Raw genomic sequence first — 21,118 nt, forward strand, 5'->3', positions numbered from 1 at the left:
ACGCGGTAAAGAAATGCCAACTGCGCGGCATTTACGCGCTCGGCTGCCAGCATTTATTAAATGCGAAGCACTTCTTAGCAAAATTGTGCGACTTGGAAGGTATCTATCTATCTATCTATCTATCTATCTATCTATCTATCTATCTATCTATCTATCTATCTATCTATCTATCTATCTATCTATCTATCTATCTATCTATCTATCTATCTATCTATCTATCTATCTATCTATCTATCTATCTATCTATCTATCTATCTATCTATCTATCTATCTATCTATCTATCTATCTATCTATCTATCTATCTATCTATCTATCTATCTATCTATCTATCTATCTATCTATCTATCTATCTATCTATCTATCTATCTATCTATCTATCTATCTATCTATCTATCTATCTATCTATCTATCTATCTATCTATCTATCTATCTATCTATCTATCTATCTATCTATCTATCTATCTATCTATCTATCTATCTATCTATCTATCTATCTATCTATCTATCTATCTATCTATCTATCTATCTATCTATCTATCTATGTAGCCGCCCACGACTTTGGCTCTCCTGGCCGTTTCGTTAATGGGATGTACACCAAATTTGTTATGGCATAACATGACTGTATGAAGAATATAACTTGCAGGTGATAACATGAAAATAACGATATACATGCCATGCACGGCATGATTTCTATGCCACGCTCATTGTGCGCTCTCGGTCGCTTCGCTAGCTTGATACACACCAAAATTAGTATGGCTTGACAAGAGTGTGCGACGACGATAATTTACTGGTTATAACATGCAAATCATGAGAGGCATGCCGTGTAAAACAATATTTACATGACATGGTCTCCGGGCGCTCGCGGTCGTTTAATGAAATGCATATATACCAAAAATAATATGGCGAGATATTTCTGTATGGCGAATGTTAGTGACAGGTGGTAACATGTAACTCATGCCTTACATGACATGCGTGCGTTATTTTCATGTTACCGCCTGGTATTTATCTTCTCCATACACCCACGTCACTCAATATTGATTTTGGTGCATATGAAGCCAGCGAACCGGCCGCAAGAGCAGCATGAGCATGGCATGTAAATCACGCCCTACATGACATGCGTGCCATTATTTTCATGTTACCACCTGATATTTATGTTCGTCATACTGTCACGTCACGCAATACCAATCTGTAGCAGTCAGTTTTCATGGCGCGCTGATCGTTATATGCGAGATCAAAGGCGTCAATTTTACGCCAAACATAAGAGCTGCCCTGCAATGTTATTATGCATGAACTTTTGGCGGCAACCGTGCAAAACAAGATGCACTCTGAGTGCAGAAGACAGGCCAAAATTCCCCGAAACAACATTCGCGAATTCTGAATGAAACGCTTACCTCACAAAGACGGTATCAGTAAGGAAGGCGCTGGTCATGGGAACAAATTTTCCCGTCGTATTCCCCGCTTTTCGCCCGTTTCTGCAACCAAAAGCGCAGTACCCAGGCATTCTTCGATGCCTCAACAGGCTTTCGATGAATTGTCAAAGCAATACGGCATGTCGTAATGTACCTGAGGCTATAAAAACAATCGCCCCCCAAAGCGCCGTGAGCCGGCGACCGGGAGACACTAGCGAGGCGTGCGAGCTGGGCCATTTATGTGGCGAAGCCGCCAACAGGGCGCGGCGGCTAAAAGAAAACGAATGCGGCACTTTTTGCGTTACAGTGACTTTAGTTTATACCTTGCCCTGTGTTGTGGTCATGCGTTTATATCCAGGCAACAAGGAAACGTGGCATTGCGAAATGACAAGTCAACTCTATAAAAGATCACATAGGTGTATACGAAACGGCTGGTCGCCGACAAGCGCTCCATTGACAGAAAATCAATTATTTCAAAATGACACATAGAAATAAGCATATGAGCGGCGCACATTCGAGGGCCGCATTTCTGTTCCCTCACCACCACCTGGTTTTTTACGTGCGACCGCCACAACCCAAATGTATACCTATTTAGAAACTTCGCTAGAAAAAAAATTCGTAAATTTTTCTACAAATACGAGTTTGCAGACCTAAAATTTCCGCATCCGTTTAGATTAGGAGCCTCCAACTCACCACAGCCAGCTGGTCGCAGTCCCTAAGTGCAGTCTAGGAAGGGCTCGGGCAGAGAGAAACTTTGTAGGACGGAGAGTCGTGCGGGGGAGCTTGAAGAAGATTTCTGCTAACATTGCCATTTAAAAAAATCCTTTTTCATATCTCATATATCGGCGATTTCAGAAAAAATAGTAATATCTGGGGTTTAACGTCCCAAAAGCACGATATGATTATGAGAGACGCCGTAGTGGAGGGCTCCGGAAATTTCGACCACCTGGGGTTCTTTAACGTGCACCTAAATCTAAGTACACGGGCCTCAGACATTTCCGCCTCCATCGAAAATGCAGCCGCCGCGGCGATTTCAGAAAGGGGTGTAGAACAAGAATTCGAGAAATCTCGACAGTGATCTGCAGAATGACAGAAATCTTTACGCCGAATCTGAAACATATAGTTTTTGTTCCACGGCTTTGTTTCGACACATGGTGACCACATCGGTTTCTAATAGAAAGAATGCTTGAGGCCAATTATGTCTGTGTAGCTCATGAACATACTTACCAAGAAAACAACGATAGAACGAGCACAGTCATGTGCGGGCGGGCCGCTGCCGAAAGGTTCTCTCGCCGCATGTTGCTCGCGGACCGTGTGATTGAGACCCCTGGTCTACATCGTATAGCTTTTCTGGATGCCCTGCCCATGCCCTGCTCTGCGCGAATACAGAAAGACGGCGCGTACGCCGCATATAACACCAGCGGCGGCTGTGGCGGTGATGGTTTGTTGGTGTAATTGCGGAGTGAGAGCTTACAGGGGATAGCAGATGTGAGTAGCTACTCCGCGTATCTAAGGCGGAAACCTCAAATGTTCATGTTTCAAAGTCGTGCCAGTTCCGGAAGACTGAAAATTACGTGAACACGCGAGCTGAGCGGCAACGTCGTCCGCCTCACCTATGCGGCTTCATGTGAGTTCAAACTATAATCAAACAAAACAAGTGAGCACGCGAGCTGCGTGTCTGCTTTCTCGACGTCCCCTTCGCGCCGACGTGTGGGCCCAACGCAGTAGGGCTGTGAAGAAACTTGAGATACGTGTTCCACTCTAATTCTTCGGCGCTGGCCCTGCCATGTATGCACGGTCAAGGTGGAGGTAGTTGCGCAAGCCGCATTCGCTTCTAATCGGTGCCGGACCCTATCTGTCCGCTTCGACACGGCAGGCTATTTGTTCTTGCAGTGCCGTTGCATTTCGAAACCTCCATTGCATGGGACCTATATGTTGCCGCGTGCACTAAGAGCTTCATTTCATATCGTTATAAGTCCAACTGAGCGTTCCCGTTCATGTTCCTAGAAGATCCTCTATATCCTATTTAATTTTTCTCCGCCAGTAGTGTTGCAGCTTGCGTAAACCAAATTCCATAAATGACACACTACATTAGAAAGACTCTTCTTGTGATCCTTTCGTCTGTTCTTGACGCTACAGTGACTGGCGTTTTTTAAAACCTCGACATACTTAGTGGATGCGAGTTACTTGCCCGCATCCTTCCAGGCTCCATCTGCTCGGTTCGCTATCCATCTTCTCAGTCTTAACTATCACTACAACGCTTGAAACAGATTGAACGCTCCTATGACGTCTCCAGAAGCGGGAAATTTCGTTGAAACAGATCATGGATCTGTTTCTGTGTGTGTGCGAAGCAATCAACCTAAATTTACTTCGCAAATCTTTTCATATACAAAGTGGATTAGCGCGCATTGCTTAATGGTCTGCTCTCAGACTAGCGCAACGCAAATGCGTGCCCATGTCGTGCAACTGCACCGAAAACTGATCACTTCGACACGCAGATCATTTGTTCCTGACTTCTTCTTGTAGTTGGTTTTACGACCTGTATACGAGTACCCATGGAGACCCCTGACGGAACCGTAAGTACAGTTTTTATCTGATTTATAGAAACCAAGGCTTAGATTCATGAATCACGTGCACGCGCTCATTATTAGATGTTTCGATTTCTTTAAAATTTACTTCTTATAATACGGGTAATGAGTAAGGGCATCTGAGAGAGAGACAAAATGATATGTAACAGAGGTAGTCGCCTAATCTTCTACGTAGTATTTTAACACATGAAAGGTAGCTTCTAAGTTGGTCTTAAAAGAGACGTGGACAACTCTCAGAAAGTGAGGGTGCTAACCATGACGAATACTAACCATGATAAATACTAACCATGATGAAATGTACGCAAATCATTATCGTTGAGTTATGCAAGTAGCAGAGCATGTGCCTACAATTGAAGAAAGAAGCAATGCATGCAGTTCTTGTTATGTAATTATTATGGTGGTTGATTTCGCGCAACTGAAAGTGCACAAGGCAAATTGCAAGTCGAGCGTTGAGCAAGTCGAGAACGACCAAGCGAGATGGGCAAGTTGCGTTTAACCAAAACTGGAAATAGCCTTGGGCACAAAAAAACAACCGTTTATATAATGGAATTTAGGCAGCTTCACTTCGTGAAAGCCATCGAAACGGCGAAGCTTACGCCCCCTTTCTTTAGGCTATTGCCCTTCTGTGTTTCTTTCAAGTGCTTCTGTGTTTTACAAGTGTTTTCTGAGTATTTATGTATTCTGTCATTGTTCTTTAGTTGACACTCAATGCTAAGGTATGGGGTGACGATATGCTCATTCACAGCCGCGATCGAGTGCTATGGTAGCGTTCCAGTGCGGCCGCGGCAAATTCGACCCGCCCACTTGCCTAAAAGACTGATTACTATCCCGGCCGCGCTAAAACGCAAACAGCGCTGCAGTCAACGCTTCTTTGCATGCAATAACCTCTCCATTCCCTCGTTAGCCTACTCCTAAAAGCTGCGCTCCCACAAAACTTTCACAATCACTCATTCAGCTCTTTCACAAAGCGCTTCTCTCAAGCCTCACCTTCGCCGTTCCAAGCGGGCCTTCCATTGCATCACCGCTTTCCCCGAGCCTCAGCGTAACCCGAAAACCTCGCGAGGAGATGTACGCCAAGCAAGGCAAAGGGTCGATTAACATGAGCTTTGGTGTTGAAATGAAGTGCTGGTGAAAAGGATGGCTGAACTCTCTCTCATGGGAATCGGTATAACACGAAATTGAAACGTGTGGTCCCAGTAGTTGATTGTTTATAGTGCATTGGTAGTGTTGAGGCGTTTATTGGACGGTAGTCGGCGACGATATGCAATGACGACAGTCAAGGCAAAAACACGGACTCAGAGCGCGAGCGCGAAGAGCCAAAACGGACGACCCACTAGAAGGCTATAGTGAGCGCAACCCATTACTCATTAAAGGCTTCGCTACAATTACACCTGTAGCGAAGCGATCGAACTTAGTAATGGGTCGGTTGTCAGGTGTGCGCCATCGGTTCGCTGGGGCAGGGCCCGCCCATGGTGCAGGACGGGATTGACGGGGCGGCAACTGATAGGACTGCATGATGGGCTGCAGTCGTGGCCTGTGCGTGACGTCGGCGTAGGCTACCGGTACATCAGCTTCGAAAGAGTGAGGTCGAGTGGAGGCTTCGTCGTAAATGTGTGGGGGTGCTGGTGGTACTCGGGCATGACCTCCGCGATTTCCTGCTCAATTGCTCGACGGAGGGGAGGCAGAAGGGTGGTCGACGGCTGTTGAGCGTACCGAGGGCGAGCAAAGTCCAGCAGAGAGAACTGGCGCGCGATTTCCTCGCGCACGAAGGTCTTGATCTCTGCGAGCAACGCGGAGTGGTCGGGTATGGTCGACAAGCCAGCAAGCTCGGCGTCGCGTGATGGAGAGCGACGGGTCATCGATCGCTGCCGGCGCAGCTCCTCATAGCTTTGGCAGAGTGTTATGACCTCTGCCACTGTGCTGGGGTTCTTGGCGAGCAGCATGGTGAAGGCGTCGTCGTCGATGCCTTTCATGATGTGCCTGATCTTGTCAGAATCGGACATGGTGGCGTCGGCTTTCTTACAGAAGTCGAGGACGTCTTCAATGTAACTGGTGAATGATTCACCGGTCTGCTGAGCGCGTTCACGTAAGCGCTGTTCGGCCTGGAGCTTACGAACGGCAGGTCGGCCGAACACGTTGATAATGGCGGTCTTGAAGTCGGACCACGTCATAAAATCGGATGCGTGGTTGTTGTACCACAGGACCGCCACACCCGCGACGTAGAAAACCAGGTTAGTCAATTTTCCGGCCTCGTCCCATTTATTGGGGACACTCACGCGCTCGTAAATGGCGAGCCAGTCCTCCACGTCGGTACCATCGGCGCCAGTGAAGACTGGAGGGTCGCGAATACGAGGGACACCGGGACATGTCGGTGCGGGCGGGGTCGTTTGCTGGGAGGCGTCTTGAGACATGGTAGGCGGCAGGGTACGGGATCGAAGAGCCAGGGGCATCGAACGAGGGCCGAAGTTGTTGTGAAGGCTCAGCACTCTCCACCAAATTATAAAGAGGTTTATTAGCGGCGACGATACTCAACAGCGACAGTCAAGGCGGGGCCGACTCTCAGCGCGAGTTACGTTCTCTTCGAAAAGAGCCGAAGAGGGCGACCCACTAGGAGGTGTTCGAGAGGACGACCCATTACTAAGTTCGATCGCTTCGCTACACCCCGGGTACGAAAAGGGAGCCGTCCGGCGACCTAACAGCTCGTCACTATGAGTGGGTCATAGTAGGCCTTGAGGCGCTCCACGTTGACGATGTCGCGCCCTCGACGGCGCATGTTCGAAGATGGTTCGATGGGTTCGATTACGTAGTTGACCGGGGATGTGCGCTCGACGGCCCGGTAGGGACCTTCTTATTTCGGCAGTAGTTTTGTAAAGATACCAGTTGCAGTGGTAGGGACCGAGAGCCATACGAGCGCTCCAGGGAGGAACGTGGACTCAGAAGTGGTGGTTCCACCGCGAATGCTCTTCTGCCGCTCTTGTTCCTGTGTTGTAAAAGTCTTGGCAAGCTCGCGACACTCTTCCGCAAGCCTGGCTGTGTCAGATATTGGCGCACACACAGTTGAATCCGGCTTGTATGGGAGTATCGTGTCGATGGTGTGCGACGGGTGCCTTCCGTACAATAGGAAGAAGAGTGAAAAACCAGTAGTGCTCTGAGGGGCGGTATTATAGGCGTAGATGACAAAGGGCAGAATGGCATCCCAATTTGTGTGCTCGGCGGCGACGTACATTGAGAGCATGTCGCCGAGCGTGCGGTTAAAGCCTTCGGTGAGCCCATTCGTCTGCGGGTGGTAAGCAGGAGTTTTACGGTTAACAGCACGGTACTCTTCTAGAATGGCTTCGACGACTTCCGACAAGAAGACACGGCCTCGATCGCTGAGAAGCTCCTGGGGTGGACCTTGACGCAGCATGAATCGGTGTAGAAGGAAGGAGGCAACATCGCGCGCTGTAGCCGCTGGGAGAGCGGCGGTTTCGGCGTATCGCGCGTTAGATGGTCAACAGTGACGATGGCCCAGCGGTTACAAGCCGATGTCAGAGGAAGTGGTCCGTACAAGTCGATGCCCACGCGCCCGAAGGGACGGTTAGGGCAAGGTAATGGTTGTAGACCAGCAGGTGACGCGTGCGTTGAAGGTTTTCGGCGTTGGCAATCGAGGCAGGAGCGAACGAACTTCTGCACGTAGCGGTACATCCCTCGCCAGAAGTATCGTTGTCGAATGCGGTGGTAAGTTTTGGATACCCCAGAGTGCGCGCATTGTGGATCAGAGTGGAAGGACTCGCATATTTCAGAACGCAGACTGCGGGGTAGCACAAGTAGCCACTGGCGGCCGTCGGCGTTGTAATTGCGTCGGTGCAGTAGGTCGTCACGAATGTTGAAATTGTGGGCTTGACGACGCGACGCGCGAGTGGTTGGTGTTGCCGACGGATCAGTGAGCAAGTCTATAAGCGAGGCGATCCATTTATCCTTGCGCTGTTCGGTAGCGATGGTGTGAACGTCGATGGAAGAAACAACATTGTTAGGTACCGAGCAGGGGGCATCGTCGTCAGGCAAGGGGGAGCGCGAGAGGGCGTTGGCGTCAGCATGCTGGCGTCCGTTGCGGTACAGCACGCGATTATCGTAGTCCTGTAGGCGAAGTGCTCAGCGGGCGAGGCGGCCTGAGGGATCATTCAATGACGACAACCAGTATAGTGCATGATGGTTGGTGATGACGTCAAATGGGCGACCATATAAATAGGGTCGGAACTTTTTAATGGCCCATATGCTCGCCAGGCATTCCTTTTCGGTGACGGTGTATTTGGTCTCGGCTTTAGTAAGCGTACGACTTGCACATGTCACGACATATTCAGGGAACCCTGGTTTGCGCTGCGCAAGGACAGCGCCAAGGCCAACACCGCTGGCGTCTGTGTGTACCTTTGTAGGGGCCGTAGGGTCGTTTTGGCGTAGTATGGGAGGCGACGTGAACAAACGACGGAGCTTTGCGAAAGCATCGTCGCACTCCGACGACCACGAATGGAGGGGCCCGTTGCTTCCGAGGAGCTTCGTCAGCGGTGATATGATAGTCGCGAAGTTTCGAATGAAGCGCCGAAAGTAGGAACACAGTCCTACGAAACTGGGCAGTTCTTTGACGGACGTAGGTTTCGGGAACTCGGTCACGGCCCGAAGTTTGGCTGGATCGGGGAAAATTCCGTCCTTGGACACGACGTAGCCGAGTATTGTCAGCTGCCGTGCTGCTAATCGGCACTTCTTTAGATTCAGTTGCAGACCAGCGTCGCTCAAACGCGTCAAAACATGCCGGAGGCGTTGAAGATGCGTGGGGAAGTCTGTAGAGAAAACGACGACGTCGTCGAGGTAGCACAAGCACGTGTGCCATTTCAGGTTGCGCAGAACAGTATCCATCATGCGCTCGAAGGTGGCGGGCGCATTACACAGCCCAAACGGCATGACGTTGAATTCGTACAAGCCGTCGGGCGTGACAAAGGCGATCTTCGGTCGAGCGTCAGCAGCCATAGGTACCTGCCAGTACCCTGAGCGCAAATCGATAGACAAAAAGAATTCGACTCCTTGTAGGCTGTCAATCGCGTCGTCCATTCGCGGTAGTGGATACACGTCCTTACGAGTGATCTTATTGAGTCGTCGGTAGTCCACACAGAACCGTCCTTCTTCGCAACAAGTATGACAGGAGACGCCCAGGTGCTGTTAGATGGTCTAATAACATCGCGTCGAAGCATGTCGTCGACTTGCTCGTTTATTACGCGGCGTTCTGTGGGAGATACGCGATATAGACGTTGCCGCAGTGGTGGTTGGGCGCCAGTGTCGATGCGATGCGTAACGGTGGACGTGCGGCCGAGAGAAGTTTGAGCAATATCGAAAGAAGCGCGAAATTTTTCCAAGAGGTCCAGAAGCTGGGAAAGCTGGACCGGCGTTAGGTTGTCAGCAATGGAAGAAGCAATCAGCGGGCGATGAACCGGACGTGGTAACAGAACTGAGCGTGCTGGAACTGGGGCAGTGCGTGCCATCTGGTTCGTCCATAACTTGTGCGTCTTCGAAGGGTTCCACGCTGCCGAGACATTCTCCTCGCACCAACGTAACACTGCACGGAGATGGGTTGATAACAAAAATTGACGTGCTGCCCTGAGTGACTTGCACGGTCGCGAAGGGCACCAGCAAGCCTTTCCTCGCGCAAACACGGTCGGATGGCGAGATGAGCGCGATGGTGTCGAAGAGACTGGCGCAGTAGACGGACACCACCGTTGACGAGTATGCAGGCAGTTTGGTGTCGCCTTTGACGAGTACCTTGCTCACAGACGATGGACTGTCAGCCGGCGTCAGATCAGAGAAGGGTGAGAGCTCTATTTCGGCGGGTGCGCAAGGAATCACGGCGTCGTGGTGGGAGAGAAAATCCCATCCAAGGATGACGTCGTGAGAGCATGCTGGAATTATGATAAATTCGACGGCGTACAGAGCATCCCTAATCATGACGCGGGATGTGCACACCGCTGTAGGGTGAATACTTTGGGCGCTGGCTGTACGGAGGGAGAGCCCGGGAAGTGGCGTCGTCACTTTTCGCAGTAGTCGGCTAAGTTTGGCGTCAATAACGGCTACGGCGGCTCCAGTGTCAATAAGGGCAGATGCGCGAACACCGTCCACAAACACGTCTAACACGTTCGATGGGCTTCGCTGAGGGCTTTCGCAGTTCGATAGCGTCGCAGCCCTTGCCTCGTGGAGTGCGACGACTAGTTTTCCTGGTCACGTGGGACCGGCCGTGGCCGCATCGGTGACAGTGATTGGCGTCGTGGTGACGGCGAACGGTGGGTAGATGGAGCTGGGCGAGACGATGGTGACATAGGCGGCGGTGAATCGTAATACGGGCGGCTTGACTGGCTCTGGATGGCTGAGGCTACACGAGGCGGCTGCGTGCGATTGCAATAGCGGGCGACATGACCGGCGCAACCACACGCGAAGCAGATCGGGCGGTTGTCAGAAGTGCGCCATCGGTTCGCCGGGGTAGGTCCCATCCATTGAGCAGGACGCGGTGGACAAGGCGTCTGCTGATACGACTGCATGATGGGCTGCATCGGTGGCCTAGGTATGGCGTCGGCAAACACAGCCGGCCCACTCGCTTCGAAGGCTTGAGGTCTGGCGACGGCTTCGGCGTTAAGTAAGTGGGGCAGCCACAGGGATCGCTTGGGGTGACCCGGCTACAGCCTGCGCGTAACGGAGCGGCGCAGGTGCCGGAGTGGGCTGGTGGTATTCAGGCATGACCTCCGCGATTTCCTGCTGAATAGCGCGGCGTAAGGGAGCCAGCAGCGTGGTCGACGGCTGTTCAACATGCTGCGGGTGAGGGAAGGCCAGTAGGAAGAACTGGCGGGCAATTTCCTCGCGCATGAATGACTTGATCTCGGCGAGCAAGGCGGACTGATCAGAAATGGCCGACAAGTCTGCGAGATCGGCGTCGCGTGATGGAGGTCGACGGGTCAGCAGTTGCTGCCGGCGTAGCTCCTCGTAGCTTTGGCAGAGCGTGATCACCTCGGCCACAGTACGAGGGTTCTTGGCGAGCAGCATAGTGAAGGCATCGTCGTCGATGCCTTTGAGAACGTGGCGGATCTTGTCAGACTCAGGCATGGCCGCGTCAGCCTTCTTGCACAAGTCTAGGACGTCTTCTATGTAGCTCGTAAAAGACCCACCGGTCTGCTGAGCTCGCTCACGTGAACGTTGTTTGGCTTGCAGTTTACGAACGCCAGGGCGGCCAAACACATCGATGATGGCGGTCTTGAAAGCAGACCACGTGGGGAACTCGGTGGTGTGGTTGTTGTACCACAGGCCCGCCACACCCGCGAGGTAGAAAACCAGGTTGCTGAGTTTGCCTGCCTCGTCCCATTTGTTTGGTACGCTCACACGCTCGTACATCGCAAGCCAGTCCTCAACATCGGTCCTCTCCGCGCCGGTGAAGATAGGAGGGTTAGGAGGGATAGGATGCGGGGGACACCGGGGCATGCGGTCGTTGTGGAAGGAGACGTTTGCTGAGCAGCGTCTTGAGGCATTGTAGTTGGTAGGGTACGGGATCACAGCTCCAGGGGCATCGAATAGGAGCACAGCACTCTCCACCAATTCGTTGAGGCGTGTATTGGACGGTAGTCGGCGACGATATGCAATGGCGACAGTCAAGGCAAAAACACGGACTCAGAGCGCGAGCGCGAAGAGCCGAAAGGGACGACCCACTAGAAGGCTATAGAGAGCGCAACCCATTACTCATTAAAGGCTTCGCTACAGTAGCTCTTTGAGAGCTTGTACAATGTCTACTGATATTTCGCAGGTATAACACCGCATGATGTGGATGCACTCGCGTTGACGCCTAGTGGCACATCTTCGTGCCGACGACTAACGCCCATGATCATGATTTAACCCTTGCAGTGGCTGAAGTTTTTAACATATACGCGGACACCGCATATATATGGTGAATACCGAGCAAATATGACATCAACAAGCACATAGTAAACACTGATACTCGATATGCACTCCTTCAAAGTGTCGTGAAAAGCGAAGAGAAACGCTGCGCGCGTCGTGTCCTTGCTCTATCCTGGTCGTTAATTCTGAACGGGCGAGCGGGGCACGTGGCGCGACAACCAAGCGAGATTCGTGGACCTAGTTTTCGATATGGATGGATGCTATGAGCGAGGCTTGGGCTAAAGCCACCACCTCGCGGTGTCTTAAAGCATTCACGAAATTAGACTGCTATTGGAAACACGCCGAATTCGACGGTCGTAGCAACGGCGCGTTTATTTTTCGAGCCTAGTGGCGCACATGTCAGCGCACCCTTATAAAGGGGACGCCCATAGCATTCATCCATCCATCCAAGAGCACTGTAAGAGGAATGTGTGAAAGATAAAAGGCGCCTTCATGCAGGCTCCGCTAAGTGTTTGGCGGTAGCTCAGTGGGCTAAACACCCTCCAGCCATTGTCGCGGACCGAGAGGTCATTGGTTCGACTCTCGTCAGCAGAATTTGTTATAGTTCTTTTCTTTGCGATTTCATGGCGTTCATTTTGCTGACGTATTTCCGTGACGGAAATATGTCATGAAAATCTTGGTGGACCCCGGCATAATCACTTAAAAACGTGTTAAAAATGTTCGGCGTCTACAATAACCGGCAGTTGAGTGTCGCAGATAAAACAGCCCCGTGTACCTCAGTCACATGTACTCTCGCGCGTTTACTCACAACTATAGTGCACCTAGTCTGCGTATAGTTGTGCAAGAGTTCAAAGCGCTAAAGCTTAGTTGACAAACTTCTACGCTAAAATAACACGCGTACATAAATTATTGGTTAAGGGGTCAGGAATCAAACACACGCTGAAATTGTTCTTGAGAAGCTGAGAAAGGCGCTGATCGAAGATGCCCACCGAGAAAAAAGCATTTTTGTAGCATGATGAGTGTTTTTGAGAGCGGCAAGAGCATTCCAACATAAAGAAATTACAGGGTCCGGTCTCCGACAGCAAATACCAGCCCCTCGTAATCAATTGTGAGCACAATGTGCTTTAATAAATAACCACCAACACTCGTAAAATCAGTGCAACAAATATTTTTGTGTTTTTACAAGCCCGCGTTACACGCTTACGCTAAGAATCAATAGTAGGTGATTCAAGGAATACTGTTTGTGAGGAAATTATCCCTCGCAGTGTTCGCATGATAGAAAAATGGCTCAAATTGCTCAGCCTACGGTGTAGCTGCCGTGGAATTATACATTGCAAATCTTGTGTGAAAAATTCCATGAGGCGGAGAAAGAGTAATGAAAGATATCGTTAGATATTGGTGTTTCTAGCGCGTAGCGCTAGCCGTAAAGCGGGCGAGATGGTGTCCACGGCAGCGGACGGAGTTGGCGACCAAACTGCATCGGCTATTATGGTCGGATACATGCAGCGCGATTTAGGCGAAGACAGAAGACACATAAAATACAGAATTACAGAGGACGCAGTTTTCTTCTTTGCCAGGCCTCCGAAGTGCCTCCTGTCTTCGTCTAAATCGCGCTGCATGTATCCGAGTATGTACCAACTCGCCCAAGTCAAAGTACTCTTGGCTATTGTGGGTGTGGGACACGACCACGGACACCTGCGGTGCAGTTCAATATGTTCGGTAAATGTTGTGGATGTTCAGGAACTTCCACTGATTTCTGGATTCCTTCGCAAACAAATCAGGCTAACAAGACTACGATCCATTGAGAATCTTGCGCAGCTCCTAAATCACGACATCTCCAGTCGCCTCAGGCAGGACCTTGGCGCATGGAGCTTGAGCGTTCGCGTATTTGGTAGTCAGTACACTGGGATTCATTTGCCTCGTCCGTATCTCTAGCGTCCTCATGGTGGTCCAGGCCTCCGAAGTGCCACCGTGTTAGCCGGGTCCCTCAAGTCTAGCGAACACTTCTTGCCTTACACCTCGCATAACCTAGCTGTCGTTTTCATTTTGAGATATGCTTGGGTCAGAGTGGCGGAAGAGGAGCGTCATTTGCTCCGTGTGGATTGCGATGTTTTCTTTCAAGAGCTGCATTCCTGTGAACAGCGTAGCTGCTGCATTTTCCTTGGGAACGGCACCTGCGAAGGGCACATAAATGTAGTGGAAAAAGAGACACATAGTATGAAGGATGTAGTATTGTTTCCCGAATGACGTGCTCGCGGTATCGTCTAGCTATAATTACAGAGGACGCAGTTTTCCTTCAAAGTCTCGAATCTCGCGTGTTTCCACGCAACGTTTTCGGTCTTCGAGCAGCGATCCACGGAATGTTGGTGGCTCTCATTCTCAAAGTCTTGTGCTTCATGTTCTAGTCGAGAAGAGACCCATGCTGTGGTTGTAGTCACTTTGCTGGGACTAGTTCGACAATCCGGGTGGCTTTAGCGTCTTCGGCACAGTGGCGTCTTGGCTAAAGAATTTCAATGCATGAACAGACAAGCACCTCCAAGAGCTTTCACGTCATTGTGACGGTGAAGAAGGTGAACTCAAGCAGTTAAAAATAAATATTTTATTGGAAATAACTGTATACCTAACATAACCTTGATCGTTGGTGAAGCGCGTCGGCTTTCATACAGTTGCGATCGAAGAATCCAGCGTTATGGTTGGCGCCCGCATCACTTCAACAATAAACTTGACTACTAGCGTGGCGTGGTCAAAGGTGGAGTGCACAAGTCTAAAACAATGAAAAATGGGCACGGTTCCTAGACATTCCAGCGCGATGTGCGTCAGGCGGTGGTCACCATTGTACTAAGCCGATCACAGAAATATGCATAAAGAAGTGCCTGTGGCAATATTTCGCACACTCACGTCCACTAAAATTGCTGGATGCTGCGTAGCCGCTACGTGAGGGTGCGAGCTTTCGAAGCAACCGGAAGTTATATCCCTCGTCCGGGAAGCTCCATGTCACTAAAGGTGGTCTTAGGAGGTTCTTGATCGCATTGGTTCCGTCTTTTCTTAAAAGCGGAGCTGTTTAGCCGGCTGTAATAAAGTATGGTGTCCACAAAAAACCACAGGTGGGAATGCGGCACAGCAATTGGGCAAGCCTCACAACATACTACAGGCGGTGAGATCGTCACAAAAAGAATCTCTGCACGACGAAGTGAAACACGTGAAGGAGAGAATGAGCAAGAAAGAGATAGAAGGAAAAAGACAGAAATGGGGCGAAATAATGTGATTAAGAACATAAAAGTGAGAAAGGCAGAGATATAAAAAACATAGAACAAGACATAAAGAGAAAGAAGCAGAGAAATAAAGAGAAACAAAGAAAGAAATAGACACGAAAAAGAGACAGAAGAGAGAGAGAGGAAGACAGCAAAAAAACGAAATAAAATAAAAAAACAAAGACAGAAGAAGAAGAGAGATAGAACATGAAAAGGAGAAAGAGAAATAGAAAAGCCACCAAGAGAAATAAACAGATAGAGGCATACTAAACATAGAAAGAAAGAAATAGAAACTAACAGCTACAAAAACAAATACAATAAATAGAGAGAATAAGACAGAGACGAAAGAAAAATAAAGAGAAACAAGCAAGGCCGTCCAGCTCCGCTCTTCCTTCAGGCTTAGCAAAGGTAGTACGAGGGTGCCATACTTTTTTGGATTACTGGCTATTGCAATACAAAAGAACATTCGACGGCCATTCATGCACATAAACGTTGGCTAAATCAACTTTTTAAGGCGACACATCAGTCTGACGTCTTTCTCGAAGTGTGCCTTTCTGCTTTAAGTCGTGGTTTTAGGCTGTGAATACGTTTCTTTCTTTAGAATGCATGCAGTCATCAAATTCCTGCGACGCCTAGCTTCTCCTATCCCTTATAATTGGTTTTTAAGGCGTTCTGTTCCGTGCTGTATGCCTCAAATACCACACAGTCTATCTGAAATTTGCATGCCCTTGTAGAGGAATAAATATAAATTACAGAGCTGTGATTCATTAAGAAACGCTTCGACACGATGACAGTCCACATTCTGGGTCCAGATAAATATAATAAACAGATGCTCACTAAATGCACTACCTTAAAAACGAAAATAAAATGATCGACGCGTACCGTCCTGCGGTAGTATATCTACAATCTTCTACAGCGTAGACGCGGACAGTACACGGTCCGCGCATTGTGCTACTTGCGGCAACTGCAAGAACAAACGTTCGCAATGAAAGCGCCGGGACGCGCTGTCATCGGACACTACAAGCACGTTTCTAAAGTAGCGTTCCAGTGCGCCCATCGCAGTCTCTGCAGTGTTATGCACGATACAATTACACATTTTACAAGTAGCATGTAGTGGTTTAATTCAGCAGATTTCTTTGTTGTATGGCAGCTCTATATTACAGAAGAGCATGGCTTCTGTGGAATGGTGGGACTTCGCCACTTCAAAAATGCTGACGGACTTGCTTGCACTCTTACTCATTGGCACGTCTCACTGGAAATCTGCCGGCTATACACAGACGGCAATGTAGCCGGTTACTTTATCTGGCATATAAGGAGAGCGAAAGAAGCTTGCTCTTCGAGTGCACTTTCATTCAGGGAGCTTATAAACTTGCAGGAGATCTCCACTACCACCCAATCCTGTCTCACCCATGTTTCGTACTAAAATTAGCAATACTGAATACAATTTTGGGGTATGTATTTCCTGATCTTTTTGCTGGGCGGCTTGCGCAGTTGACAACACAACATGTAGGCTTTGTTTTAACAGAAAAAAACAAAAAAATTCGGCGGATCTCAGGCATTGTGAGAATCCGTTTCATGCGAAGCAGTTAGCGAGTACTACTATGCTGTATTTTATGACTTTGAGCGAAGCGTTACGAGAGAATCGACATGTTTTTGTAAGTGTAGTAGCTGTGTTCACATCGTAGGCTTACTAGACACGTCGACAACACTGGCGTTTAAAGGGTAAGTTATGGTGCGTTGTAACGTCAGCCCTCACATTAGAGTACATACGTCAGTGTTATCGAAACTGAGTGTACAAAATGGTGCAATTATGTCAATACCATACGTAACTTCTGTATTGTATTCCTCCAGGGTCGAGCAATGCTTCAATAGAGCTTGCTGAATCATACGAATGCCAATGTATTGTTTATTGCACTGCTATAAAAGCGGATCCAACACTGGAACTTATAGGTTAATCTGATACGACGCTTTTATTGTAGCAGTACATATGTACTGTTTATTGCTTTCTTGTGAAATTAGATAGCCAGCATCACAACCACAATTGATGTTGCACCGACATTACGCAAGCATAGGCTGTTTTTCCGAACAAGCTTGTAGGCCTGGCGTGGCTTTGTGGCAGAATACCTGATTGCCATGCAGAATGCTAAGGTTCAATTCGTGCTGATTTCATAATTTTTATTCTTTCCATTCGTCGGGTCAACGCTGCCGATGTCGGTGTTCCTTAACGCTCTCGTATATATATTACCAGTGTCTGTACTCGCCATTCCTAGGCAGATAAAACTGTCAATAACCTGTGGCCCATACCCTTACACCATGACGCGTGGTAAACGGGTATGTGCCACATGTGCCTGGAGGAAAGGGTTTGAAGACGTACGCGACAGGATTTTCACGTTATTCATGCCATGACCCGACAGTCATATTCGTCAAATCCTCTTACCCTCCCATCCCAATTTCGGTCTACACCAAGTTAAGGAAGCAATCACGAGAGTACCGGAGGTAGGCGGCTGGATAGGTAAATACACCGATAGATACGTTGAAAGAAACGCTCAAAGTACCAAAGGTTTGCTAAAAAATGCTTGGCATTTAAAAAAAGGGAACTCTGGCCAGTTGCTACAATTAGAGTGGCCGAGCGCTCGATTCCGGGCAATACCGGAAAGTTCTGATTGTTTTGCACACATGCGCTCAAAGCGTAATCCAGCTCCTTTAGTGGACATTCATGTCAGCGCGCACGCATACCGCATGTGAATGTGATGTCGCTGAAAGGTGGTTCCACCGGTAGACACATTATGGTGGGTTTGCTTTTAACAGGGAAGCTCCTATATCCAGCTGTGAAAAATCCTTGGTAACCAGAGAACTATCTTCACCATGAACTGGTATGTGCCACGAAAACTGGGCAGATCCCACTGCTCACCTCTGGTCCACTAAAAATGAAGACGGCAACAGTTCTTCCAACAAATGGCTGCGAAACGACGGCGGTGAACCGAAGACCCCGAGTGCGTAGAATTAGAGAATAGAAGGTCACGGAACATGGAGTGGTGGCTGCGAGAAGACACCGAAGCGATAGAAGCCATACGCCAACGACAACGAGCCCGTAGATTTATGAGAGGTGCTTACGCTCGGTTTCAGCGCCATTTCCTCTCTCTGGAATTTGGGCATGCATATCGTATCTGTCACCGTCTATGGTTCAACTCGAACGTCTTCACTGGGAATGAAGTTAGAAACAAGCTAGTTAATTTAGCTAAAGCCTAGCAACTACCCATAAGCAGTCCGGTTTGACTTCAGAATCGTCAAGTTTCACTCTTTTGAAGCCTTGTGCGACTAAGTGCAAGCTTCGCCATTTTCACTTTTTCTTACCCGTACTTTTCGTGTACGTTTGTAAATAATCTGGCACGCGACTAAGCAATTAGTAGTTTTGGAAGTCGATTGAAGATAAAAAATATGGTTGATCCCTCCGTCATAGGAAAAAGGAATAACACGAAAGTAAAGCATGCCCTTACCGAAGTAACTGAATGTTTACAGAAGTAACTGAATTGATATAAGAGAGTTTGCACAATTTATATTGATGTCTGGTAGCTACAGCACCGTTTACCGTGTACTTAGCTTTAGGTGCACGTTAAAGAATCCCAGGTGGTCGAAATTTCCGGAGCCCTCCACTTCGGCGTCGCCCATAATCACATCGTTAGTTGGTATGTTAAACCTCAGATAATATTATTATTATTATTATAGCACCGTTTATAGTGATACACCTGCTTTGATGATTGATGGTACATTTCCATCCCGACGACTAACGTCCATGTTAAATGATTCAACAAACCCTAGTGGTAGCCGTAGTTATTGGTGAAAGCGTAATAAGAGAACGAGGTGTGATAGCCAGAAGAGCGTCGCATATTGGCATATTGCAAGCAGAACTTGGTCGCCATCCCGCGGCATGTTGAAATGCGATTGAACACATTTTAACCGGACTAGAGGGAAACGCAAAGCGCGTCGTGCCGACCCGGTAGCCCGGCCGCGATATTTTTGGTTTAGATTAGCGTGATGCTATGAGCGAGGCCGACGCTTTTACGACGCTTAGGCCAACGTCGCCACCTCGCGGTGTGTTAAGGCATTGACAACATGTAACTTCTATAGAAAACGCGCCGAATGGAACGGACGTGTAACGCTTTGCAGGTGCTAATCGCTGAGGCCACAATAATGACGAATTGCTTTGCTTTAGCCCTCCCAGAAGGCAACACAACCCCGCCGACCGGGAAAGTGGTGGATATAAAAGGCGCGTTTGCGAAGCCTCTGGAGTCTGTGACCGTGGCGCAGGGGATAGCGCACCCGGTATCTGTTGCTGCGGACAGAGCAGTCATGGGTTCGATGCATGTTGACGGAACTTTTTTCTTTGCCATCTGATCATGTAAATTTTTTCGACGTCACTTCCGTGACAAAAATACGTCACTGAAGTCTTGGTGGTCCCCGGCATAAAACACTTTCGTGTTAAAAATTCTCCAGCTATACCCCAAAACCGCAACATCTTCAGAATTGAAACGTTCAGAGCACGACCCACTTTAACCATACCATGCATGGATGAAAAAACATCCCCGCGGCCCCTCGGAACGCGTTCTACCACGTGGTGGGGTATCAGGAGCTAAATATTCGATGCGATGCTTATTTCTGAAGGGCTGAAAACACCAACATTTTATATTGGTCTAAAGCTGCATTAAGCGTGTGAATGCAATTAGAATATACACTGTAGCAATGTGTTGATTCGCTTTTTCAGCTGACGTTACTGCATTTTGTAATGATTATTGAGTGGTTTACAATGTGCAGGTTCTTACCTATTTCTATTGCCTCCGTTTATCACATGCACAGAAATACCTCTTTTTCTTTCACAGAAATATCTAGGCTGCAATTATACCTGCAAAGAATCATCTCCTTGTGGAATACAGAGTCTTGTAAGTACTGGGAAACTACTCAACAATAGAGAGGAAATAGATAGACGGTGGCTGTGCTCTTTCAAGCAGTGGAATGAGTGCAATGGGCGAAAGAATTATTCAGGTCCGTCGGGGCGTGAAATCTAATGAAGCCGATAGATAATAAAGCAGATTAGAAAATAAAGGGTGGGATTTCAGTCGTTTGTATATGCGCCATTCATGAAATGAAGGTAAACGAATTTGGACAAAAACCAGAAATGCCTACGCGGACGAAGTCCACAACCTCTCCATTACACATGTGCAAAACCATATTTATGATACGGTGGCGCCAGAGTCTCTGTCCACAATTGTTTGTTTTCCTGTTTGTGCTACCATGGGTGTGTTAGTCAGCACCACTTGATGCTATAGCGCTAGCAATTTTTTTTTCAGATAGCGTCACATAGCTTTCAATGACTCTACAAGCTCGCACCACAGAAATGAAGCCCCTCGTGTAACGTAAACGGTCCTAACTACTTAGACATGCTAACGTCTTAGTCGAGCAAGCGTTAGTGCCAGCGGCATCACCTTCTTGCTTGAGCCGCCGAAAGCGCCATAGAAATATATTCTAGTGACAAATGTGGGTGCTAGTAAGGAGTGAAATACTTCTGTCTTTTTTAGCCTTCGCTGTGCTTTGAAACTCACGAAGCAGCTTCGCTTAGGTAGTTCGTCACTGCGCATGCTGTACTTTAACGCTTAACTTTGGCTACAAAATGGTGGGGAAAGCTAACTATAACCCAAGTAACTCAAAACGTTGTAACGAAGTTGTTTAAATGTGTTCAGATTCAGTGGGTAATGTCGCAATAATGTGCATTATGTGCTCTTTTTACAGCGAAAGCTGTTATGAGATCATTTCAACGGCCGTTTTTGGTGCCGTAGTTGTCCGCCGCCGCCGCCGCCACCGGTGTCCGTAACCACTATCGCACGAAATCAGAACAACTTTCCAGGATGGAACGAGGTTCGAACCTGAGCCCTCTGCGTGGGAGCCCAGTGATCTGCCTCAGGGCCATGCCGGTGC

The 21,118-nt window shown here is 48.6% G+C and overlaps 1 long non-coding RNA gene across 2 annotated transcripts in view; it reads left to right on the forward strand.

The window, feature by feature from the left end:
• LOC119401433 (uncharacterized) overlaps positions 1 to 21,118 on the forward strand; it is a 78,685-nt gene that overhangs the window by 39,493 nt on the left and 18,074 nt on the right. For both annotated transcript variants that reach the window (XR_007417325.1, XR_007417326.1), the window contains 2 exons: positions 3,937 to 3,986; positions 20,026 to 20,085. This is a non-coding gene — a long non-coding RNA (uncharacterized LOC119401433). The remainder of the gene's footprint in view (positions 1 to 3,936; positions 3,987 to 20,025; positions 20,086 to 21,118) is intronic.

Source organism: Rhipicephalus sanguineus, chromosome 8, assembly GCF_013339695.2.
Source record: "Rhipicephalus sanguineus isolate Rsan-2018 chromosome 8, BIME_Rsan_1.4, whole genome shotgun sequence".
Classification (NCBI taxonomy): Eukaryota; Metazoa; Arthropoda; class Arachnida; order Ixodida; family Ixodidae; genus Rhipicephalus; species Rhipicephalus sanguineus.